The sequence below is a fragment of the Sapajus apella genome, unplaced genomic scaffold (genome assembly GCF_009761245.1).
Source record: "Sapajus apella isolate SASKATOON/1434 unplaced genomic scaffold, GSC_monkey_1.0 scaffold14, whole genome shotgun sequence".
In the NCBI taxonomy this organism is placed as follows: domain Eukaryota; kingdom Metazoa; phylum Chordata; class Mammalia; order Primates; family Cebidae; genus Sapajus; species Sapajus apella.
Window position 1 is genome coordinate 24,516,799 of NW_022436954.1, and position 24,227 is coordinate 24,541,025.

Here is a 24,227-nt window from a genome sequence, read left to right on the forward strand (position 1 = left end):
TAAGAGAGTTAATAGTATTTTACCATACACATGCCCACTAGCACATGTACAGAGCATTAGAGTGCATGAGTCATTTATATCTCTAAAATAATAGCTATTTCCTTAAGTTGCAAAAAAATAGCATTTTTCAAAGCATAAAAAGAGACAGATATATCACATGGAGACTTTATTGTTTGATTCATTCTCCCTACCTGACACCAGTCATGCAAAAAGGGATAATGTATTATCAGGTGGTTATGGAAAACTCCAAATGGAAAAAAAGTGTCCGGCTATATGTATGCAGACAATAGCCAGATGCTCATTTTTGTAATGCAATTAGACTTGAGCAAAAATATGGGAAGCCCACATATTCTCCTACCAGAATTTCATATTTTTATATTAGAAAATAGAATAATTTGTGCTACAACATTCCTTAGGTTTTAGGAAACCAGACACTCACTTCATGTATTATGTCTATACTTGTCCAATTTATTTTATATTTCCCAATTCTTTTAGGGGAACATCTGATCAAAATATAAATAGAATTCTGAAGCAATCCCATTCCTTTGTACCTTGTAGGCCTACAATGTGTCACCTTAGTTATACAGCAAGAATACAAAGCCAATATATTATTCAAAATTAGGATATATGTTGACTTTGTAGCTGCAGCACAAATTCTATGTGCAGATTTCAGTGAATCAATAATTAACACAAATGCAATAAATGAACAAGGCCAAGTGGAGAATCTGAAAGAAAAAAGGATAGATTACAACTTATTTGAAGGGACATCACAAGATAGATAAAGCAAAATTGCATCATTCAGAGTAGAAATGGACTGTGAATAACACGGAAGGATTCCATTTTCAGCTTTTTCACAAACTGTGTGAAACTAAACAGATAATTTGACCTCTTTAGGCCTCATTTTCCTCTAATGTAATGAGATTGAGTAAGAGGCTACCAACTCTAAGACTGTGAAGCCATAACATGAATTCCAGTAACAAGCTATGAGAGGCAGTTTGTGGAAAGCATTAAAAGTGCACTAAAAAAATTCAGCCGAAGAATCTCGTGGACATTAAGAAAAGCAATCCAGGGCAAATGGATCCCTGATACTTTCCAAAGGTTATCTTTGGAGCAGAGTAGAGAAATCAGGCTAATTAATAGTATCAGGGTTGGAAATGAGGAAGGGGCAGGCCATTCCAGAAAACAAGAGTAGAAAAAGCTAGAAGAACAAGATACATATTTAGTGGTTAATAAACAGAACATTTTAAGAGAAAGAAGCTTTTTATCAGGAAAAGCAGGGAGGATAAAAATGGTTATGTAGACTGGAGAAAATAGCATGTGGGAGGCCTTCAATGTCATGGTAAATCAGCATTTTGAGAAACATCATTCACACTTCCTTGTTTCCAATTTATAGCTGGAAAAATACTGTGTTTTTAAAGGGTAAGATATTTCTTAAAAATACTGTGTGCCTCTGAATGTTGTTTAAAATAATAGGACTCTTCATCTTCACAGGAGAGCATGTGAGAAAAATAATTCGTTTTATTGTGACCATATCCACAGTTAATCTGGATAAAGGGATTATTAGTATTATTCGTTAAATGACATTCAAGAAAAAAGAGTCCAATAATTAAAACTTATCTATCTGGTAACAATATTTAACAGTATCCATTTTTTTTCTCTAAGTAAAATCTGTACAGATTTCTTTTTTCAAGAAATGTTTTTAAAATGACCGTGGCTTTATTAAAGTAAAAAACTATGATATGATAAATGTTATATATTATAAATGAATTTTCTCTCATTGCCTTTTACATTCAATTACGTAGATGGCAAGTACACTAGAAATAGATGGCTATTTTTCAGCTTTCTGGATTTTGAAAACCTCAATTTGGAATCTGGGAAAAAAATGAACAGAAACTTTTGTATTTTTACTTCCTGCTACTTATAAAAAACAGAAAAATTTGACATTAACTGAAAATTCAGATAATGTATGAGGCAGGCTAGGATTCTGCTCAGTTTGCTGTGTACTTTTAGGCCCATAGTGATAACAATATTTTGTCATAAAAAGCAGAAAATATTAGGAAACACAGAGATAGCTGATAAAATGGATTAAAAGGATACATCATACATGTAATATTAACTTTTCTGTTCACATTGCACCCTTTGCTTCTTGAATTAGAGCTTTTAATATTAGTGATATAATGGGAAAGGGAGCTGAAATTAAAGATACACATACATAAAACAATATAATAAATAAAAAATAATATTTTATATCCCTCATCTTTAAAATATATGTGGATGCATTTATAGTTAACGCTAATGGCAATTTTGTATAAACATTAACTCAAAATAATTAAATTATTTATTTATTTACTTACTTATTTTGAGACGGAGTCTCAGCCTGTCACCCAGGCTGAAGTACAGTGGCACGATCTCGGCTCACTTCAACCTCTGCCACCCGGGTTCAAGCACTTCTCCTGCCTCAGCCTCCTGAGTAGCTGGGCTTACAGGTGCACTCCATCACGTCTGGATAATTTTTTGTATTTTTAATCGATACAGGGTTTCACCATGTTGATCAGGCTGATCTCAAACACCTGACCTCAAGTGATCCACCCACTTCGGCCTTCTGAAGTTATGGGGTTACAGGTGTGAGCCATACTCCCAACCTCAAAATAATTAAATACTTTAAAAAATTATTTCTTTAGGCTCTACTTGTGACCCTGAAAAAAATGTTAATTTAGCCATAACTTTGAAGTCTTAGGACTAGAACTCAACTTATGGGGACAGGACACTGCAGACAGTAAAAATGAATGAGGGTTTAGAGAAAGGATCTCAGCTGGCATAAGGCCATTCCATTACTTGATTATCAAAACGGACATAAGAAATTGGAGGAAGTGTATACTAAGGAGGTTTAATATGACAGATGGGACAGAGGAGTGAAAATCTTGATTGTGAAGGAATATGGAAAATTAGCCAACTACCTTCCTATTCACCCTGTATCCTAAGTAAGCTAAGGGGTCTGGGTTGAACTGCAGGTGACATTTCAGGAGAAGGCTTAGCATGATATGAAGATTCCAGCCCTCACACTCTCCCCGTTACCCCCTAAAATGATATTTGGGTAGAATTTCCGCCTCCAGAGTGTACAGTGGAATACAGCAAGGAGACTAGACTAAAGTTCAGTTTTATATGACTCTTTCAGCAAGATTATAGTAGAGTTACGGTAAGATTCAATGGACATATAAGGGCAAGAACCTTAATCCTGGCATACTGAACACTGGGAAATTTACAATGCTAACTCAAGGACAACTGACAAGCTCATACACTTTTCAGCTTGTTATCTGAAATGGCACAGGAAATTGGTATGGTTCTGTGTATCTTTGAAAGACAGTAATACATCCATCTTTAAAGAGGTGAGCTACAGTGTCTGTCCCACATACAAATTTTAGGAAGTAAAACAGGTTTATTCCACCAATTTTGAATATAATTCCACAGTTATTCGGTTATTTTTTTTCTTTTCTGGGCTCACCCACCCATGACACAAATATACAATAATGTTTACCATTCTGTTGGTGTTCACTCTGTTTCGATGACCTCCTAACTTCACCTCCTGTTTGCCTTGCTGCAGAGGACAGGAGCATGACAACAAGAAAAGAAAACAGACTTCAGTGTTAGTTAGATTTTGGGTTTGACTTTCAGCTCGGTGTTTGCAAGATGTGAAAGATTATGGAAAGTTGAAACCTAGCCAGGGTTTATTGAGAATTACTGCCTGGCATTGTCGCAGGTGGTTTATAGAAACTAAATTTACCCTAACATTAAAAGGTAGGTGCTATTGTTTCTAAAAAAAAATCTGGTCACAGAGAAACATATAGTAATTTAAACAAAGTTAAGCAGCTAGAAAGTGGCAGACCCAAAATAAAACCCAGGCCTTTTAAATCTACAGCACTCTTTTTAAAATTCAACTTATTCATTAAGCACTCTGTGTCTCAGGTTCTTGTAGACAGAATGAAGTCAATGATGATCATCTCCTCAAATATTATATGGAATAAATAATATAATGTGCATAAAAACTGGCATCTGAAAGACACTCATTAATGTGTTCTCAATTCTACCAATCAAAAATCTCTAGAAATAAATACAAAATATATTGATTAATCTGTTGTTTAAAGGCAGCCAAGAGTACCTTTAAGAGTTTTTTTTTTTTTTTAAGCTACCCTGGGATAGTATTTACAAGTTTGTATTCTTGTATATTTCATTTTCTTACAGTTTAGTTAAAATAAGCATTCAAATCCTGAGGGTGCTATTCTTTTACTATTTCCTAAGCCTGGAAAGATGGAATATTATTTCACTGTCCATAGTATTTGTATCTTATTGCAGATTATATACTTTGAAACTTTTTTTATGTGCCCTAAATTCTGCCATAAGAAAATGTTACCTCTTCTGATTTGGTAAAGAGTATTGAAATAATTATATTACTTACGCTACAATTATAAAATGGCTCATATGGAGGCTTTCTTAAAATTTGATCCTATTATTGATTGAGAGTACTCCATTGTGAATTCAAAATGCACTTGAAATCTCATTTTGGAGATATGTAATTTTCTTACCTTTTTGCTTCTATCTACCTGACAGCTTATGTTGCTTCTGATAATGGCAGGTTTGGGTGCATAGCTTGTATTCATTTTTCAACCTGTGACTTTAATAACTCTGAATTTTGTTCCTAGTTGCAGTGATTTCCTATGTGCACTCTTTCTTTGAAATTGAATATTTTTGACATGGAAATTCCTGTTATTTATTCTTGACCACATCTCTAACCTCTCTGCATATCAGAACATGTGTCTTTTTATTTTAGCAGGTATATTCATCTCTTCAAAGTCACGCTTGATCAGGAATGGTAATTAACATAATTTTTCCACTTCTTAGTCCAATTTTGAGTCTTTCATGAAATGTCATATCTGAGATTCTTGCAAATTCAATATTTAGCTGCAAACATGTAGGGAATGCATGAAACAATCATGAAAGGTTTTCCAATTTACGATTAGGTTTCTATGCCATTATTTCTAATTTTACAAAGTCTCAAACATAAGATGTTCCTGTCTCCATGAAGCTGTCTAAAATAATGGCATTTGTCTCATATTATTATAAATAAAACATTTAAGACCCTCTGTTGTATAGACATTTTGTGAAACTACATTCTCTCTCCAGAAAGTATTTATATAGAAAGGCAGAACATTCTCTAATGGCTTCAAACCATTTGTTGAGCTTCTCTCTGAAAAGTGACAGTCTCTTTTGTGCTTAGAACAAGTCCCCATCCACATTCTTCCAACAGGTGCATTAGTGCTGGAAGACTGTCAGGTGGATAATGAGAATTCAGTGACTTGAGAAGTTGTATCATATTTCCGAAAATGATGGAAAGTCATTTTCCTCCCCTTTCCCAGAGTGGATGTCTTATTTTCCTGCCACTCTTCTGGCGTCACATTAGTCACACGTTGTTTGATCTGGTCAGATTCATCAAATAAATGATTTTCATCAATTATGTGACAGTTTATATTGCCCAAACTTGTCATGAGCCCCACTGATTTTTTTACCAAGTTTCCACAATATGCCCAATGCTCTTAATTCACCACTGCAACTCACTCAGTGAGAGGCGTAGGAGTCATGATGGAAACATTGATACCTAGAAAAGCTTTCTCCCACTTTCTTGCATCAGAGGATCCTGTTCATTCTTTAGATTTTAACACCGGGGGTCAGCCTATTCAGGAGGCTTCCAATCGATTTCTCTATCCATGTCCACCCACACCCTCAGGCTGAGGATAGCTGTTTAAAAAAAAAAATACCCTTGAAAGCAGTCTGTGTACTCACCTATCTGGGGTGCCTGCTTGCAATGGTAAACCAGCAAGTTGTTTAATACATTATCTAAGGAAGGTGCTTATCTTTAACTTACTATTTTTTCATTCAGTGTTTTTCTTTTCTTTTAGGATAACTTACCTAACTTCCAACTTTTCTTTGAGTTCTTCCTTTCTGTCTTTAATGAGGTGCTTTGTATCCTTTGATGATTCCTTTTATTCTAACATTATGTTCCCATTTTATCTGTGTCATACCTTTTCTTACCTCCTTGGCTGAATGTTGAGATTGGAGCAGGAGGATTATCAGCTGTCTCAGGAATGGCATCAATGAAATAAATAGGAAGCAATCTATTAAATGTTGTGATCCACAATACGAAACTGTTTTTAGATGTAGTGAAGAGTTTAGAGATAATTTGCCGATAAAAATCTAAAAAAAATGCATGAGAATAACAAAAAGAAAGTATTAAGTGGACACTTAAGCAAATGGCATTCTCAGAATGTATTATGCAGCTCACTTGTAAATGCTTACTCTAATAAATATAACACAATATTTAATAAATTCTATAATTTGAAAAAGTATTGAATATTTATTGTACCAAAATATTAATATGTAATATAACTATATGGGAATGATTTGAGAGTATAGATATAGATATAAAAGTATTAATAGAAGAACAAAGTTATAGCTACTAAAGAAAGTAAAATATGTATAACTTTTTGAAAATGAATAAATATATCTTATATTTGAAATAAAATTATCAATATCAGAAAAAATACTTAAAATTTTTTTTTAAATTATTGAGAGAGGATGTCTTCATAAATTAGGGAACTGGAAATAAAGGAGAGATGCTTGAAGTTTTGTCAAGAGACTTGCAGTGCTATATGAATAATAATAAAACAATTTGTATTATTTTATAGCAATTGACTTTTTTTTAATGATCCAGAATACATGTGCAGGATGTGTAGGTTTGTTGCATAAGTAAATGTGCCATGGTGGTTTGCTGCACATATCAACCTGTCATCTAAGTATTAAGCCCAGCATGCATTAGCTCTTATCCACATTGTTCTTCCCCGCCCCACCCTCCCCCAACAGGCCCCAGTGTGTTTTGTTCTCCTCCCTGTGTCCATGTGTTCTCATTCTTCAGCTCCTACTTATAAGTGAGAACATGTGGTGCCTGGTTTTCTGTTCCTGCATTAGTTTACTGAATATGGTGGCTTCCAACTTCATCCATGTGCCTGCAAGGGACATGATCTCATTTCTTTTTATGGCTGCATAGTATTCCATAGTGTATGTGTACCACATTTTCTTTACACAGTCTATCATTGATAGGCATTTAGGTTTATTTTGTGTCCTTGCTATTGTGAATAGTGTTGCAGTGAACATACGTGTGCATGTATCTCTGTAACAGAATGATTTATATTTCTTTGGGTATATACCCAGTAATGGAATTGCTGAAAAATTCACTTTTAATTAAAAGTAGGCATCTATTGTCTTTTTCTGATATTATTGTCTAAGATTTTATATTTTAGTTAAAAATATTAATTTGATAGTAAACTATTTGAGAGGTATACAGGTTTATAAGGTTTATTAGCCTAATTTTTGAAATCTAATGTGTGTATATTTTCTATTATGTTCAAGTAAATAGGAAACTAGAAAATAAGTAAGAAATAAAAATTTTGTCCAAGTCCCCTCTTATCTAATAGGATTGCATGTATGCATGTGTGTATGTTGAGTGTATTTTGTGTTAGCAGAATAGAATGAGCATATAAATATCTAACCAAATAAAAAATACAAATGAGCAAACTATGTCATATATACACAGCAATTAAAAATATCTTTAATGCTTATGAAGGCAAAACACTTTTTTAGTTCTTCCTTTATGCTCAATACAACTGAAACTTTTTGGTTACTTTTTTTTTTTTACATGTCACATGCCTCCCTTATTATCCCTCCAAGCACTAGTGCCTTCTCAGGTGAGGGAGATACATGCAATGAAGCAGCTTCTGTACTTCAAGGAATGTATGATATTTTCAAAGAAATCAGTGATATATCATTTAATTTTTCCTGTCATTTGTTTATGACTGAGTTAAAATGTGTACTTTTTGCAGCTTAAGGAAGTGTTTTGGATTCACAGACACTTCTGATAGTGCATGTATTAAGACGAAGGAGGAGGAGGATTGGAGAAGAGGGTAAAGGTAGAGGAGAAAGAAGAAAGGAAAGAAAAACTAAGACACTATTTTAAATAAGAGGCAAACCAAGAAAAAACTATCTTACCAGATTGCATTCCCAAAAGTGAGGTTAATGTTTTATTTGAAAAAATTTGCTGTGTATTTATAAATTTATTGTGATTCTGGATGCTTGAAGCTCTTCCACAATATATTACTTGTATTATCCTTGGCCACTTCTCATTCCCCTTCTAACGCCCCTCCTTTGCTCTCTCATTCTCCTCCTCTACATATCCTCTTTCCCATTATTCTCCCCACTTTCTCTTTGCTTTTCTATCCCCTCCCCTCCTCCTTTCCTTTATAACCCCATGAATACCTCTATCAGACAGTGATGCTTTCAGACATTATAATAGGAAAAGCACAAGACATTTTTCAGTTTATGCTGAGGCAGCCTGCTAAATTGCGACTCTTTGAGAGAGCATCTTCCCAGAGAGCTAGTGTGAGACATTATATCCAAATGCTGCAGACCTGCCATGCTCCTTAGACTAGGTGAAGATAATCCTTCAAGTAACAGCCTGTTGATAAGTACTCCCAGGTCCAAAATGCAACCCAGATTCTAATTAACCTGATTAAACCTATTATGCATGACTCATTTTTTTTTCTTCCTTTGATCAAGTTGTCACTATATATTTGGAAATTCATCTTTTTTCATGTTATTTACTAGCAGCCAGGATTTGTCACAAATAGAATCAACACAAAGCATCTACTTTTATGTTTCTATAATCTTCCCTGGTGCCATTATTTTTTTATATGTCAAAAGCAATGGCATTCTCAACAAGCTTGAGATCTAACAGTGTAATTATGACTTATCAGTGTCTAAAATCATTTGTGCAGAATGTGTGCAGATTCATGGTGTTCAGACAGCTGGGATTAAAAAGAGCACACTGACTAATAAACATATTTTTGTATATTTTTTCTCATATGAGTGAACAGAAAATGATCTAATGGAGGTAGATAATAGAATTCTATTTACCAGTGCCTGGAAAGGTTGGAGAGGGAAATAAAGAAAGCTTGGTTAATGGGTACAAACATACAGTTACAAAGAAAGAATAAGTCATAGCTTTTGATAGCAGAGTGGACTGATTATAATTTACAATAATATATTGTATATGTCATAATAGTTAGAAGAAAAGATTTGAAATGTTCCTACACAAGGAAATGATAGGTGTTTGAGAAAATAAATATCAGTATACCCTGGTCTGATCATTACACATTGTATGCAGCTATCAAAATAACACATGTACCCCAAAAAATGTGCAATTATTATGTATCAATTAACAATTTAAAAAATAAAAATGCAAGTTGTCAAGTTGCATAATTCACTCCTGTAGAATACAAAAAGTGAAAATTAAAAGTCAAAACAAGAAGTCATTCTTAAGATTGGCCATTCTGCAGACTATGCTCATAGAAGAGATGATCTACATAGAAGTGCAAACACAAAGCCTTGCACCATTTTTGCTACTTTAAACATTAGTTGCAGAAGCTTAACTGCCATGTTTTTACTGATGTTCAACATGCAAGTCATTTATTATTGTCTTAAATATTTCAACAATGAAGAGTAGAAAAAAATAATACAAGGATTATTCTTTTGCTTTCACAGTAGCTCCAACCTTGGCAAAACATGTTTTTATTGTTTGGTTTTGCTTTTTTACGATTTTTGACAGATAAAGCATAATAGGGGATTAGAAACAAAGATCTCAGTTATTATCTTTGGGTAATAATGCATTATCAAAATTAAATTTTGCATATATCTTTTTTTATCTGTAGATCTTCACATGCATATGTATTTATATATTCATTCGAATAATTATTTTAAATATTATAATGAATAGTGTTGAAATTATTATTCCTCAAACTAACCTATTATAAATAACTTACATCTACTGAGTATATGAGTATCCTTAATGTATTGATACAAGCAATTTTAAAAACAAGCATTATCTTTAAAATTTGAATATTTAAAGATCCTCTGACACTGTTACTCTTCTTTCAATTACATACCTGCTGGCATTTGTGTACTAGGATATATAATATATAATATATATGATGTATATAGTATAAACAGCTACAAACACATACATATATACATCTATGTCTTCATAGTATAATTGTTCATAATAGAAACAAATATAGAAATGACAAAGATATCTATTGACAGAGAAATAACAAGTAAATTTGGATGTAACCTTAATAATATTAGAAAGTAATGAATATGGCTGGGCATGGTGGCCCATGCCTGTAATCCCAGCACTTGGGGAGGCAGAGGCGGGTGAATCACAAGGTCAGAAGTTGGAGACCAGCCAGGCCAACATGGTGAAACCCCATCTCTAATGAAAAACCTGCCTCCATCAAGTGGTAACATGAGTTCCTCATTGGTTTAGCATTCTCTTGCTGGTTAATGTGTTGTCACCACACACATGTATTTCTTGTGTCTATTTTAAAAATATGCAGTCTTATGTGATTTGCTTTTGTTATATTACTGTATATTATCACATTTAAATTTATTCATATTTTGCATGGAGACTTAGTTTAATAGTATATATTCATTTTATTTATTTATTTATTTATTTATTTATTTATTTGAGATGGTGTCTTGCTCTGTCACTCAGGCTAGAGCTCAATGGCACCGTCTCGGCTCACTGCAACCTCTGCTTCCTGAGTTCAAGCGATTCTCTTGCCTCAGCCTCCCGAGTGTCTGGGATTGTGCCCCCAAGTTTATAAAACAATTACTAATAGACCTAAGAAATGAGATAGACAACAACACAATAATAGTAGGAGACTTCAACACTCCAGTCACAGCACTAGAGAGGTCAAGACAGAAAGTCAACAAAGAAACAATGGATTTAATACCTTGAAACAAATGGACTTGACAGATATGTACAGAACATTTTGTCCAGCAACCCCAGAATACATATTCTATTCAACTGCATGGGGAGGTTTCTCCAAGATAGACCATACACTAGGCCATAAAACAAGCCTCAATAAATTTAAGAAAATTGAAATTCTATCAAGCACTGTCTCAGACCATAGTGGAATAAAACTGGAAATCAACTTCAAAAGGAATCTTCAACACCATGCAAATACATGAAAATTAAATAACCTGCTCCAGAATGAGCACTGTGTCAAAAACAAAATCAAGATGGAAATTAAAAAATTCTTCAAACTCAATGAAAATAATGACACAACCTACAAAAACCTCTAGATTACAGCAAAGGTGGTGCTAAGAGGAAAAGTTCATAGCCCTAAATGCCTAAATCAAAAAGATTGAAAGAGCACAAACTGACACTCTAAGGTCACACCTCAAGCAACTAGAGAAACAAGAACAAACCAAACACAAGCCCAGCAGAAGAAAGGAAATAACCAAGATAAGAACAGAACTAAAGGAAATTAAAACAAACAAAATTAAAAAGATAACTAAAATGAAAAGCTTGTTGTTTGAAAAGTAAAATTGATAGATCATTGGCAAGATTAACCAAGAAAAGAAGAGAGAAAATCCAAATACCCTCACCACGTCTCTACTAAAAAATACAAAATTTAGCCAGGCTTGGTGGCAGGTTCTTTGTTGACATTCTGTCTTGACCTCTCTACTGCTGTGACTGGAGTACTGAAGTCTCCCATTATTATTGTGTTGCTGTCTATCTCATTACTTAGGTCAATTAGTAATTGTTTTATAAATTTGGGAGCGCCAGTGTTAGATGCATATGTGTTTAGGATTGTGATATTTTCCTGTTGGACAAGGCCTTCACCATTATATAATGTCTTTCTTTGTCTCTATTAACTGCTATTTCTTTAAAGTTTGTTTTGTCTGACATAAGAATAGCTATTTGTGCTCACTTTTGGTGTCCATTTGCATTTAAGCCATTTACATTCAATGTTAGTATTGAGATATGAGGTACTTTTCCATTCGTTGTGCTATTTGTTGCCTGTATACCTTGGTTTTTATTAATGAACATTTGATTAATCGAAATTTTAAAATTTGTTTTTAAAAATATGCCAACATTTTCTTCTTGTGTTTAGCTTTTTCTGTGTTTTGATTAAGAAATCCTATTTGCAAAAATATAAAAACCAAAAGAGAGCCTACACAGCCAAGACAATCCTAAGCCAAAAGAACAAAGCCAGAGGCATCACACTAACTGATTTCAAACTATCTACAAGCCTACAGTAATCAAAACAGCATGGTACTAGCACCAAAACAGATATATAGACCAATGGAACAGAGCAGAGGCCCCAGAGGCAATGCCAGACATGTACAACCATCTGATCTTTGACAAACCTCACAAAAACAAGCAATGGGGAAAGGATTACCTGTTGAATAAATGATGTTGGGAAAACTGGCTAGCAGTATGCAGGAAGCAGAAACTGGACCCCTTCCTGACGCCTTACACTAAAATTAACTCCAGATGGATTAAAGACTTAAACATAAGACCTAACACCATAAAAACCCTAGAAGAAAACCTAGGCAAAACCATTCAGGACATAGGCATAGGCAAGGACTTGACGTCATGACTAAAACACCAAAAGCATTGGCAACAAAAGCCAAAATAGACAAATGGAACCTAATTAAACTCCAGAGCTTCTGTGCAGAAAAAGAAATGATCATTAGAGTGAACCAGCAATCAACAGAATGGGAAAAAATTTTTGCAATCCACCCATCTGACAAAGGGCTAATATCCAGGATCTACAAAGAACTAAAACAGATTTACAAGAAAAAAACACACAAACCCATCCAAAAGTGGGCGAAGGATATGAACAGACACTTTTCAAAAGAATACATATATGAGGCCAACAAATGTAGGAAAAAATGCTCATCATCACTAATTATTAGAGAAATGCAAATCAAAACCACATTGAGATACCACCTCATGCCAGTTAGAATGTCAATCATTAAAAAATCTGGAGACAACAAATGCTGAAGAGGATGGGGAGAAATAGGAACACTTTTACACTATTGGTGGGAGTGTAAACTAGTTCAACCATTGTGGAAGACAGTGTGGTGCTTCCTCAAGGATCTAGTCATAGAAATTCCATTTGACCCAGCAATCCCATTACTGGGTATATACCCAAAGGATTATAAATCATTCTATTATAAAGACACATGCACACGTATGTTCATATTGGCACTGTTTACAGTAGCAAAAACCTGGAACCAACCCAAATGCCCATCTATGATAGACTGGACAAAGAAAATGTGGCACATATACACCATGGAATACTATGCAGCCATAAAAGACAATGAGTTCATGTCCTCTGTAGGGACATGGATGAATCTGGAAACCATCATTCTCAGCAAACTGACACAAAAACAGAAAATCAAACACTGCATGTTCTCACTCATAGGTGGGTGTTGAACAATGAGAACACATGGACACAGGGAGGGGAGCATCACACACTGGGGTCTGTTGGTAAAGGGAGGGACAGCAGTGTGGCGGGGGGTGGAGAGATCAGGGATGGATAACATGAGGAGAAATGCCAGATGTAGGTGACTGGGGAGATGGAGGCAGCAAACCACATTGCCATGTGTGTACTTATGCAACAATCCTGCATGATCTGCACATGTATTCCAGAACCTAAAGTACAATTTAAAAAGAAAAAGAAAAAAATAGCTATTTCTCATATGCAGTATTGATTTTTAACAGGGTCATTTGTGCAATTCATGAGGGAAAGAAAGCCTTCAATGAATAGCATTGACACAATTCATTATTATAAAAAATGAGTCCCTATTTTCCTATCTTACATTTTAAGAGAGTTATTTTCAGATTCATTATAAACATAAACAGAAAAGCTAAAGCTAGTGGCTTCTAGCAGTAAACAGTATAATAGCACTACAATTTTAGGGTAAACAAAAATTTCTTAGAGAAACCACACGAAGGGTTAACCAAAGGAAAAAAAATGTTAAAATACTAATTATAAAATTATCATGATTATATAATATAATTATAATAATTAGAAAAGATAAGAACACATAAACTATGGTGACTTTAATTTGTTAATGTAGTTTTCCAAGTAGCAGATTGAATAGCTAGGCAATTGGCAGTACTCCAAGATTCAGTAAAAATATAGTAAAATTAATCAGAGGGAGTGTTGGCCAGAGCCATGAGGATAACTTTGAGTTCTGCCCAATGAGCAGATCAGCAATGTCCATTTTCAATTCTACATAGCTGGTGCTGAGTTTGAACAGGTGCAATAGCCTAGTGGATAGCATTGCATTTCAATTTAGATAAACCATCTATAAAACAGGCCCAGGTATTTAGGAAAATCTGGCCAGCTATGCTCTGAAATATTTTCAGTATACAAGTACATTTTGATGGGCCTTTTCCATTTTGATAGTAAGTCTGAGCTGAGCCACCCCAAAATGAGAATATCAGGCCAGAGGCCTGGGCCCTCTTGGGACAGGCATTCATTCTAACAAGAGCACAGTAACTGTCTACTAACTGTTTTCTGGAGATGTACCTTGTAGCCATGTCATGGAATGGATGAGTCAAAAGCTCACAGTGGAGAGAAGACAGGATAGAAGCTGACGCCCACTGCCAGAGGCTCCACATCAATCATGAGAATCCATTACTCAAAGTAGTATTTAGGGTTGTGGGGATCCAAAAGTAAAAACCATGCTGCAGTTCATTAAACAGTTTATAAGGTAACCTGTGATTTGGTCTCCAATCAAAGGATGCTAATTTGCAGTTTAGCCAATATAGGAGACCAAATATTATAAAATGCCCAAGAGAGGCTCAAACTGTCTCCAAATTCTAGAATTTTAACCAAGCGCTGTGTCTCCTTTTGGTAGTGTCGTGGGAACAAGATAGAGCAATTTTCTTTCAATGCCATAAGAACTGACACTTTTGAAGCCACCCACGTAGTCTCAAGAATATTTACTTGGTGCGTCGGCACCTGAAATTTATCAGGGTTTATTAACCACTCCTACTGATGGAGGAAATATACCACCACAGTCAGCACCTTTGGGAATGAGACTGCCAACCTGTTAAACAACAGGACATCATTTATACTGTGTAGCTGAAAATGTTGGGCATCAGAACTGTAGACATGCATGCCAAATTCTAACTCAGCCTCAGGTGGCAAATGGCATGAGTTTAGAAACCCCTGTGAGAATATTGCAAATATATATTAGAGACTTTGTCATATGAATACAAATTGGTCTTGGTTTTTAGGTGCCTTTGTCTATAACAGCATACTAAGTGTTACCAGTTTGTGCAACATATTCAGTTGTATTGCAGTATCTTCACAGTCTCAATATTTGCAAGAACTGGAACTATGGAAGTAAAAACTGAATTCAACTAGTTGTTATGTATTGTGAAACTCCAGGCCCATTTATCTTCACAACTGAAGATATAAGGTTGTATTGAGATACTGCATTTCATATATGGTTGTATTAAACATATATGGTTGCATCAATATATTGCATTTCATACTCTGTGTGTGATGTGTTTAAGTCCCTGATAAGGCTATGATTTCCCAGTCTCTTCTTAAGATACTATATTGTTTCTATTGCACTTCTTTCATGAGGACAGTGAGACAGGTTGAGGAGTGACTTACATGTTTTATTAGCAGTTTTCTACATGCCATGGTCACTAGTAACCAAATCGCTCTTTTATATATAAGTATTTGAATTAGTCTGTTTTTGTGCTGCTATAAAGTACTGGCCAAGACTGGGTAATTTATAAAGGAAAGAGATTTAATTGACTCACAGTTCTGCATGGCTGGGGAGGCCTCAGGAAAAGCCCGTAATAAAACCATCAGATCTCCTGAGATTTATTCATTACCATGAGAACAGTATGGGGGAAGTCACCGCCATGATTCAGTTATCTCTACCTGGCCCAGCCCTTGACACATGGAGATTATTACAATTCAAGGTGAGATTTGGATGGGTACAATCATGTAATACATCAGCAGAAATAGTATGTGAGAAGTGGAACCACAGGTAACATAAAACTGGCCCATTTGCTAGTCACCTTATCAGCCTTATAAACCTAGCAATCTAGGGCAGTATAAGCTTGCATACTAGATTTATTGTCTTCTCAAAATACTTTCTTTTTTTTTCTCTCAGGGAAACAAACCTGTATGAGAGGGTCAAAGCTTCCTTATGGCATTCAGGATCCACTGCAAAAACAAAAATAAAAACAAAGCGTATAATACTGAAAACCAAAAACATAATACTGAAACCTTTTTAGTTTTTTGTCCAAATGCATCTCAGGTTGGCATCATAAATTGCAGAAGAGGCTGAGTTCTTACTACTCTTTCTTAACAAGAATCATATACTTCCATCTCTTTGTCTTCAAGCAGCCTGCCAAAAAATTAACAATTGGGTCCCAGTTTATGTTCGTAACAGTTGTGAAAAAGTTCTCACAATGTAGCTGTGTGTTTTTGTAAATATGGTCTAAAATGTAGTGGGCGGTGGGGGGAGGGTAGAAACATCTGTCAATCTAATCAAATCTTTGTACTAATTATAATAATGAGATAAACCCAAGGATGATTACCAGATCAGTGAGAAAATATCCCTGCCCAAAGTAAAGTTAGCACAATCAGGGTACCATTTGGGCAATTGTCTTTATAACTCCTTTCTAGTACTCAGCTTCAAGAACCTCACTAGTGTCTCCTTGTAAGCACATCTGTTAACCATACAATTTGATCAACATGTTGCTGCTATTCTGGTGCACTTCTCCCAAATCACATGAAAGAATCTCAGCCTTCATCTTTCCTTTTCTAGCATTCTGTGTCTATCAACATCTATCTTTGTTACCAAACTACCAAAAACTGTTACAAGTTTGATATTTTACCCTACTTGCAAAGTAACAACCAAGTCTGCCGTAGCTTTATGGATACTAGAAAGAAAAGGAAAGATTCCTGGGTCAGAGACAAAGGACAGGTAATTATTCACAGTAAGATCAGTAGTCATGCACAGGCCAGCAGTTGTGCAGAACTGCTAAGCCACAGTTCCCACAGAGTGATGAAAATATGGTCAACAGATCCTTGTACAGGCAGAGATACGTTAAAGGAGAATAAATTTGAGGTTAGGAAAACTGAATTTTAAATAATAAACACTAAGTTTGTCCTGGAAGGAAATCTTTTCTTTATTATATGGACAGGACACAAATCTGCTCTTCGCTCCTGAGGTACGCTATCTTTAATTACCAAGGTTTTTCTATATACATTAAAATGATAGTCCAAAACAAAAGCAGCCAGTACCCCTGCTCCCAAACATGCCAAAATGAGAGAGGTCTGTGGAGAATTGTCTCCCAACAAATTAATAAAACTTTTTAAGTCTATCTTAAAAGGTTAAACATATACCTTTCCTGTAACCCAGCGATTCTCCTCCTAGTATTTATCCAAAAGAAATAAAAATAGATGTTTACAAAATGCTTGTACCAAAATGTTTACAGCAACTTTATTTATTGTTAAGCAAAACAACTGAACAGAGGAATAAAGAAAAAGAAGTTTACAGTAAAGTTATACAGTAGAGTACTCAGCAATAGGTGAAACTTGAAAATATTCTTTGGAAGCAAAGAAGAAAGAATGAGTATGTATAACTGCATTTATATGAAGTTCTGGAACAGACAAAACTCCTCTCTGGTGATAAAAAGTCCGTGTTTGCTGGGTGGTTTAATCTTAGGAAAGGGATTAAGCAACTTTCTGCAGTAATGTATCTGTCAAAACTTGTCTAACTATATACTTAAGATCTATGAATTTTACTATGTATGAATTATGCCAAATTCTTGAAATTCAAAGTAATCTTTCCAAGTAATTTTTGCATGCAAAAATGTTGGCTAAAATTTATTTTTTAATGTCATTATGCTTGTGTTAGACACTGTGTCAATGCTTTACAAATATCAACTAATTTAACTCTTACAATAATATTACTATTATTATCCCCTTTTAAAAATGAGGAGGCTGAAGTACAAAGTGGGCAAATACTTACCCAAGATGTCATAGCTAGTAAGTGGCACAACAGTGATCTGAAACTGTGGATGATAATTATTATTATTCTATATGGATTTATAATGTCTTACCATTATGGTTAGTGTAAGTGTGCCACATTTGAAGGAATTAATAAACACTTATTAACATGAAATAAGTCAATATCTATTACTCTGAGTTTCTTTATAGAAATTTTTTTTGCCGTAAGTACCTTCTCATATCATCAAGATAAATTGTTTTTATCATGCAGACCTGTCTTTCCCAATAACCAGTAACCACTCGTCTCACATGGCTAGCCTATTTAAATTTAAAATGAATTAAATTAAAATTCAGTCAGTTACACTAGACACTTTTCAAAAGCTTAATATCCACATGTGGCTATAGGCATCCTACTGAACAGTACAGATATAGAACAGTTTCATCATGGCAGAGAGTGCTATTGATAGTAGTAGAGTAGAATCATAAGATTCAAAGCCAGTTCTCAGGCCAATGACTTAGGCATTACCTAGGTGTCTGCTAGAAATGTGGATCCTAGAACTACTAAATTAAAATCCGTGTCTTAAAAAGATTCCCAAGTCATTAAAATGCATGTCAATGTTTATAATTTGATATCAAAATTCACATAGTGATTAAATGTGATGTCAGTCTGATTCTGTGATTAAATTCTACTACTGATTAGATAATAAGTTTGTATTTTTTTTTTTTTTTTTTTTTGAGATGGAGTTTCGCTCTTGTTACCCAGGCTGGATTGCAGTGGCACAATCTCGGCTCACCCCAACCTCCGCCTCCTGGGTTCAAGCAATTCTCCTGCCTCAGCCTCCTGAGTAGCTGGGATTACAGGCGCGCCCCACCATGCCCAGCTAATTAATTTTTTTGTATTTTTAGTAGAGACGGGGTTTCACCATGTTGACCAGGATGGTCTTGATCTCTTGACCTCGTGATCCACCCGCCTCAGCCTCCCAGAGTGCTGGGATTACAGGCATGAGCCACCACACCCGGCCTAGATAATAAGTTTCTTATCTCTTTTCTTAGTTTATGATACCTTAAACAATCTGATATATGTCATGATAACTTGTACATGTAGCAAAACTATATTTTACAGTTTTATCACAATTTTGTGACATGTCCATGAAGAATTTCCAATTCAAATATGTGTTGTAGTTTTATATGTGTGAGAGTAACTATCACAAATTTGGTTTTATGTGACTGCTACTCCCTGACTCCTCTGAGGTATAGGATTCAAAATAATGGAATCTGGAAAAGAGCTTCTTCTTGTATTCAAGATAGCACTAAGAAGTCAGATGCAGAATTAATATAGGTGTTAGACTTTGATCTCAGATCTTAGAATCCAAGTTTATAATCATATTATATGTATTCTAAGGATAGCCACCTGTATACTTTCATTACATTGAAAAAAAGTTGTCATTTTTTCATGCAATTAATGATACCAAAGCAACAAGCACATATTCCAAGCATTTTTGTTATGTTTTTGATGAATTTAGTCTTTTTGTCTGTATTAACCATTTTATCTTCTAGTATTTTAGAAAGAAGCTTCATCTTTAAAAATCTAAAAAGTTTTTGTTGTAGGTTGTAAAAAGCATTATATAGATAAAACTGATTTTTTACTTTATAGGAAAAGCTCTATACCAGTTTCAAAAAAAAAATGCCCTTGAATTTAGTGCAATATAATTCACATTTACTGAAGTATTCTATACAGTGTTGTATCATATAAGCAATGACTGGTTGATGTAAATTCATTAAAACATAAAATATTTAATAGATATTTTATCAATACTTCACAAATTATGTTTTGTTTCACTGCCTTAAGATACGTAGACCATAATCATATACATTTAAATTACCAAAACAGTAAATATTCTACCAAATCTTTCTTCCATGTTGCCCTTCAGAAATTTTTCAGATTGGGGTAACTAAATTATAATGTCTGATTAACTATTTTTCTCTTCTATAATGTTGCATTAACCTAGGCTAGAGCTAGTTGCTGAAGACAATTTTAATTTGAAGTTTTTGTTTGTTTGTTTGTTTGTTTTGTTTTGTGTGAAAGGTAAGTAGAGTATTAGTAGGGAGCTGGGTTATTAATAACCTACTATGTGATAGCTACTTTTCCTATCTTCTCAAAAACCATGTGAAGTTATTATAATTATCACCAATTTTAAAATAAGGTGTGGATATTCAAAGAAGTAGCACAGCTGATGATTAAAATTTTGTAGCAATATTTTATTGTGAAACCATTCTCCATTTTTTATATTTTGCTGCATTTTGTACTTTGCATTCCCAACCACCATTTTACGACATGCATAGAGAAGGAAAAACACCTCAGAAACTACATCTTTCAAAAGTAGAGCCAGAACTAATATGAACATATTCAACTCCACAGCTGCAGCTAACTATAGGTTTGTTCAAAATGCTGAGACTATTTAATATTTTGATTAAATTACCATCATCTTATAGAATAGATGAAGGACTATTGCTTTTAAGGAACTCATCATTTACTAAGTACATTTCATTTGGATTAAAATATCTAAAATATCCATTAAAATATTAAATAGTTTAAACCATATTACTTCAATCCACTTAAGGATATTCAGAGATATCCTTTTTACAACCTACAACAACCTACAACACTTAAGGATATTCAGAGATATCCTTAAGTGGATCTAAGTAATATGCTTTAACCTATTTAATGTTAGACATTGTACTGAGTAATTTACACGTTTTATCTCAAAATTATCATATCAAGTATTAGTCTGTTTTCACTCTGCTGATAAAGACATACCTGAGACTGAGTAATTTATAAAGAAAATGAGGTTTAACAGGCCCACAGTTCCATGTGGCTGGGGAGTCCTCACAATCACGATAATGGTGGAAGGCTAAAGGCACGTTTTCCGTGGTGGCAGGCAAGAAAGAATGAGAGACAAGAAAAGGGGAAACCTTTTATAAAACCCTCAGATCTCCTGAGACTACTCACTATTACAAGAACAGTATGGGAAAAATGACCCCCATGCTTCAACTATCTCCCAACAGGTCCGTCCCACAACATGTGGGAATTATGGGAGCTACAATTCAAAATGAGATTTGGGTGGGGACACAGCCAAACCATATCAACAAGTTATATGAAATTGATTTCATAATCTCATTCTGCAAATGTTTTGCATATGCTTCAAAGAGTTTAAGTAATCTCCTCAAGTTTACACAACTAGTAAGTCAAAGGCCAGTAGGCAATTAGAACCCACTTTACTGTCAACAAAGCAAAGTCAGACTCTACCCAGGTCACAGAAAGCTTATGGCTTCAATGTGAGTGCCAGTTGTGTTTTAGAGTTGACCTTGATTTTTGCCTTACTTTTATAAATTAAAGTCTGTTTATTTTTGAATTTGCTTCCAATTAAGCTTCTCAGGAATATCAGAGAAGTGGTTGACAATAGGGAGAAAACCTGAGGAATGTCATTACTATTCAGCCTGCTAGTTTCACCACCTATTAACTTTTGTGAAGGAAAGATCCATATAAATAAGGGCATTGGACCTAATTGTCATGCTAATATCCTATCCCCGTTCATCCTTTTAATTGCTTAAATGATATATACATATATATTTGGATCTGATATTTTATTTACTGAGGCTGATTGCTTAGTCTATTAACAGATAAATATTGACAGATGTCTGAGGGAGATAATGAGAAAAGGCATTTCTGAAGTTTCCAGTAATTTCATCTGAACTCATAAAGCCATTTTGTTATTCAGGCTTAACTACTCTACAGAGATAGAAGGGAAAACAAGATGTCGTTTTTTTATCCATATAATTACTTTATTTCTATATAATTACTTTCCTTAAAAATTACTGCTAGAAGGAAAAAAGAGAGATATTCTAAATTCTTAACAAAACCTTTGCAACAAACTTCCAACAATTCAAAGGACAGTTCTTCAAATTTTTAATTCAGGACAATTTTGCAGTAACTTTGAAGGTAATTCACTTTCATCATAGAATAATTACAAAGTAAATATAGATGGACAAAATAACTACAGTTCTACAACTATTACTCAAGGTCATATGTGTAACCTTGAACCACAGGAGTGCTTCCTTTCTACCATTGCTTCCCATTCTGCTCATGCCATGCAGTCTTCACACTGTGACAAACAGAATTTATTTTTTTGCTTATATTTGCATCTTGAGAGATGAGCACTCTGCCTTTAATGAACTCAAATATATATTATATCATATACATTTGTATGGTCATATGTATGACCTTGAGTAATAGTTGTAGAACCATAGTTATTTTGTCTATATATTTTATTGTATTTACTTTTATCTATATATTTTATCATATTTACCTTTATCTATTTATTTATATATTTTACCTTTACCTATATATTCTATTGTATTTACTGTTAGCGTATTTTTCTAAACACAGGTAATTTTTTTTTCTAATAAAAATGGTGATAATTCAATATGTATAATTTGCATGCTCTTTCTGTTTTATTTAAATTATAAATTGAATTTTAAATTTTAATGCTTTATCATTTTTAAGTATTCTTAAATAGCCATTACTCCATGTACAGATTTCATTATCATCTTGAAATAATTCATGTTTGTATCACTGAAAAAAATTATCACTTATAAGTGAATGTTTATTCTCAAAGTCTATGTTTTCAGACTATCTACAGGTATATATAAATTATAGTATACCTATACACAGATGAGAAAAAAATACTGCTAATTTTCTCAAAGGTATTTAAGAGGCGACATACACTCATTCTCTGTATTTCTTAAATTGGGTAATACTAGGTTTATTGTGTGCTGATGCTGAGGAAATAAAGAGACTGAAACAACTTCAGCAAGCACCTGGAACTGGTTAGTAATGGGCTGTGTAATTTTTTCCTGCATAGCTCTGCCAGCACAATCCAAACCTGCTTACTTGCAATGTTCGTTTTCACTTCAGGGCAGTCCAGAGTGGCACACGAAAGAAGATCTGATGCCAGAACTCCACCATCAGAGACAGCAAGGCTCTTCCCTGGCCTGGACAGAATCCCCAGGGTGAGTTCTATGATCTGCATGTGAAATTAGGTGTCTACAAGCCTCTTCCCAATGAATGGGCTTAAAAGCATTCTAGATGTAACATGTTTATAGATTGAGACCCCACTCAACAGAAATTGAGCTCTTTTTATGTACAAGGCAGAGTGCTCATCTCTCAAGATACAGGTATAAACAAGAAAAATATATCCTGTTTGTCACAGTATGAAGACTGCATGAAATGAGTAGAATGGAGGGCACTGTTAGAGGGCAGGCACTCCCGTGGTTTAATCTATAATGCAGGTAGTGGTAGTAGTTTTCTTCTCTCCATCTTTTTTTAGATAGAAATTCCCATTAGAATCACCTGTGTAATTTATTTTAGAAAAGTAAATTTCTCTAATTTCATTAAAAGTAGCCACTTCATTAGAGTCATCTAGAGACAAAGGAATCCCATTTATAATAGCAACCAATAAAATTAAATACCTAGGAATAACTTTAACCAAAGAAGTAAAAAATGAAAATATCTACAGTAAAACAATAAAATGTTAAAGCAAGAAATTGAAGAGGATACAAAAATATGAAAAGATATTCTATGTTAATAGATTGAATGAATCAATATTGTTAAAATATCTATATTTTACAAAGCAATCAACAGATTTACTATAATCCCTATCAACATACCATGGCATTCTTCACAGAAATAGAAGAAATAATAGGGTTAGGGTTAGGGTTAGGGTTAGGTTTACGCCTGAAGCCAGCATAGCGCTGATTTCAGGAGAGAAGGAATCTCTACTGGAGCTGCTAGCTGTGTTGCGTGGAGTTTGGAGAGGGATGGCACAAGCACTTCCTTGGCTGCCCCAGCTCGTGTCTCCCTAGAGTTGTATGAATGCTTCATGTACTGACTCAGAGCCCAGCATAGCACCAAGACTTGCTCTGGATTTGCAAGCCTTGTGGCCTAGATTGACTTTCAAATTTATTTAGAATCCCAGAGCACTTTTTTTTGGTGCTGGGCTTACTGGAACTCAGGCTGTGACTACTGAGATACATGATTCACTTCCCGTTAGGGATGGTCTAAATGCTCCCTCCAGGGGTGCCGGCTGAGTTCTGTCCTGTGTTGTTTTCCACTGTGACATGGCAGCACTGAGTTCCAATGCAAAATTTCATAATCACTGTGCTCTCTCTCCATCAAGCATACAGACTGTATATCCACACCATTTGGCTACTGCTGGG

At 34.5% G+C, this 24,227-nt stretch overlaps 1 pseudogene across 1 annotated transcript in view; it reads right to left on the reverse strand.

Moving 5' to 3' along the window:
- LOC116555215 overlaps positions 1-5,368 on the reverse strand; it is a 116,507-nt pseudogene extending 111,139 nt beyond the window's left edge. The window contains exon 1 of the transcript XR_004270424.1: positions 5,225-5,368. The product of XR_004270424.1 is annotated as a fatty acid synthase pseudogene (transcript). The remainder of the gene's footprint in view (positions 1-5,224) is intronic.
- Between the last annotated feature and the right edge of the window lie 18,859 nt (positions 5,369-24,227).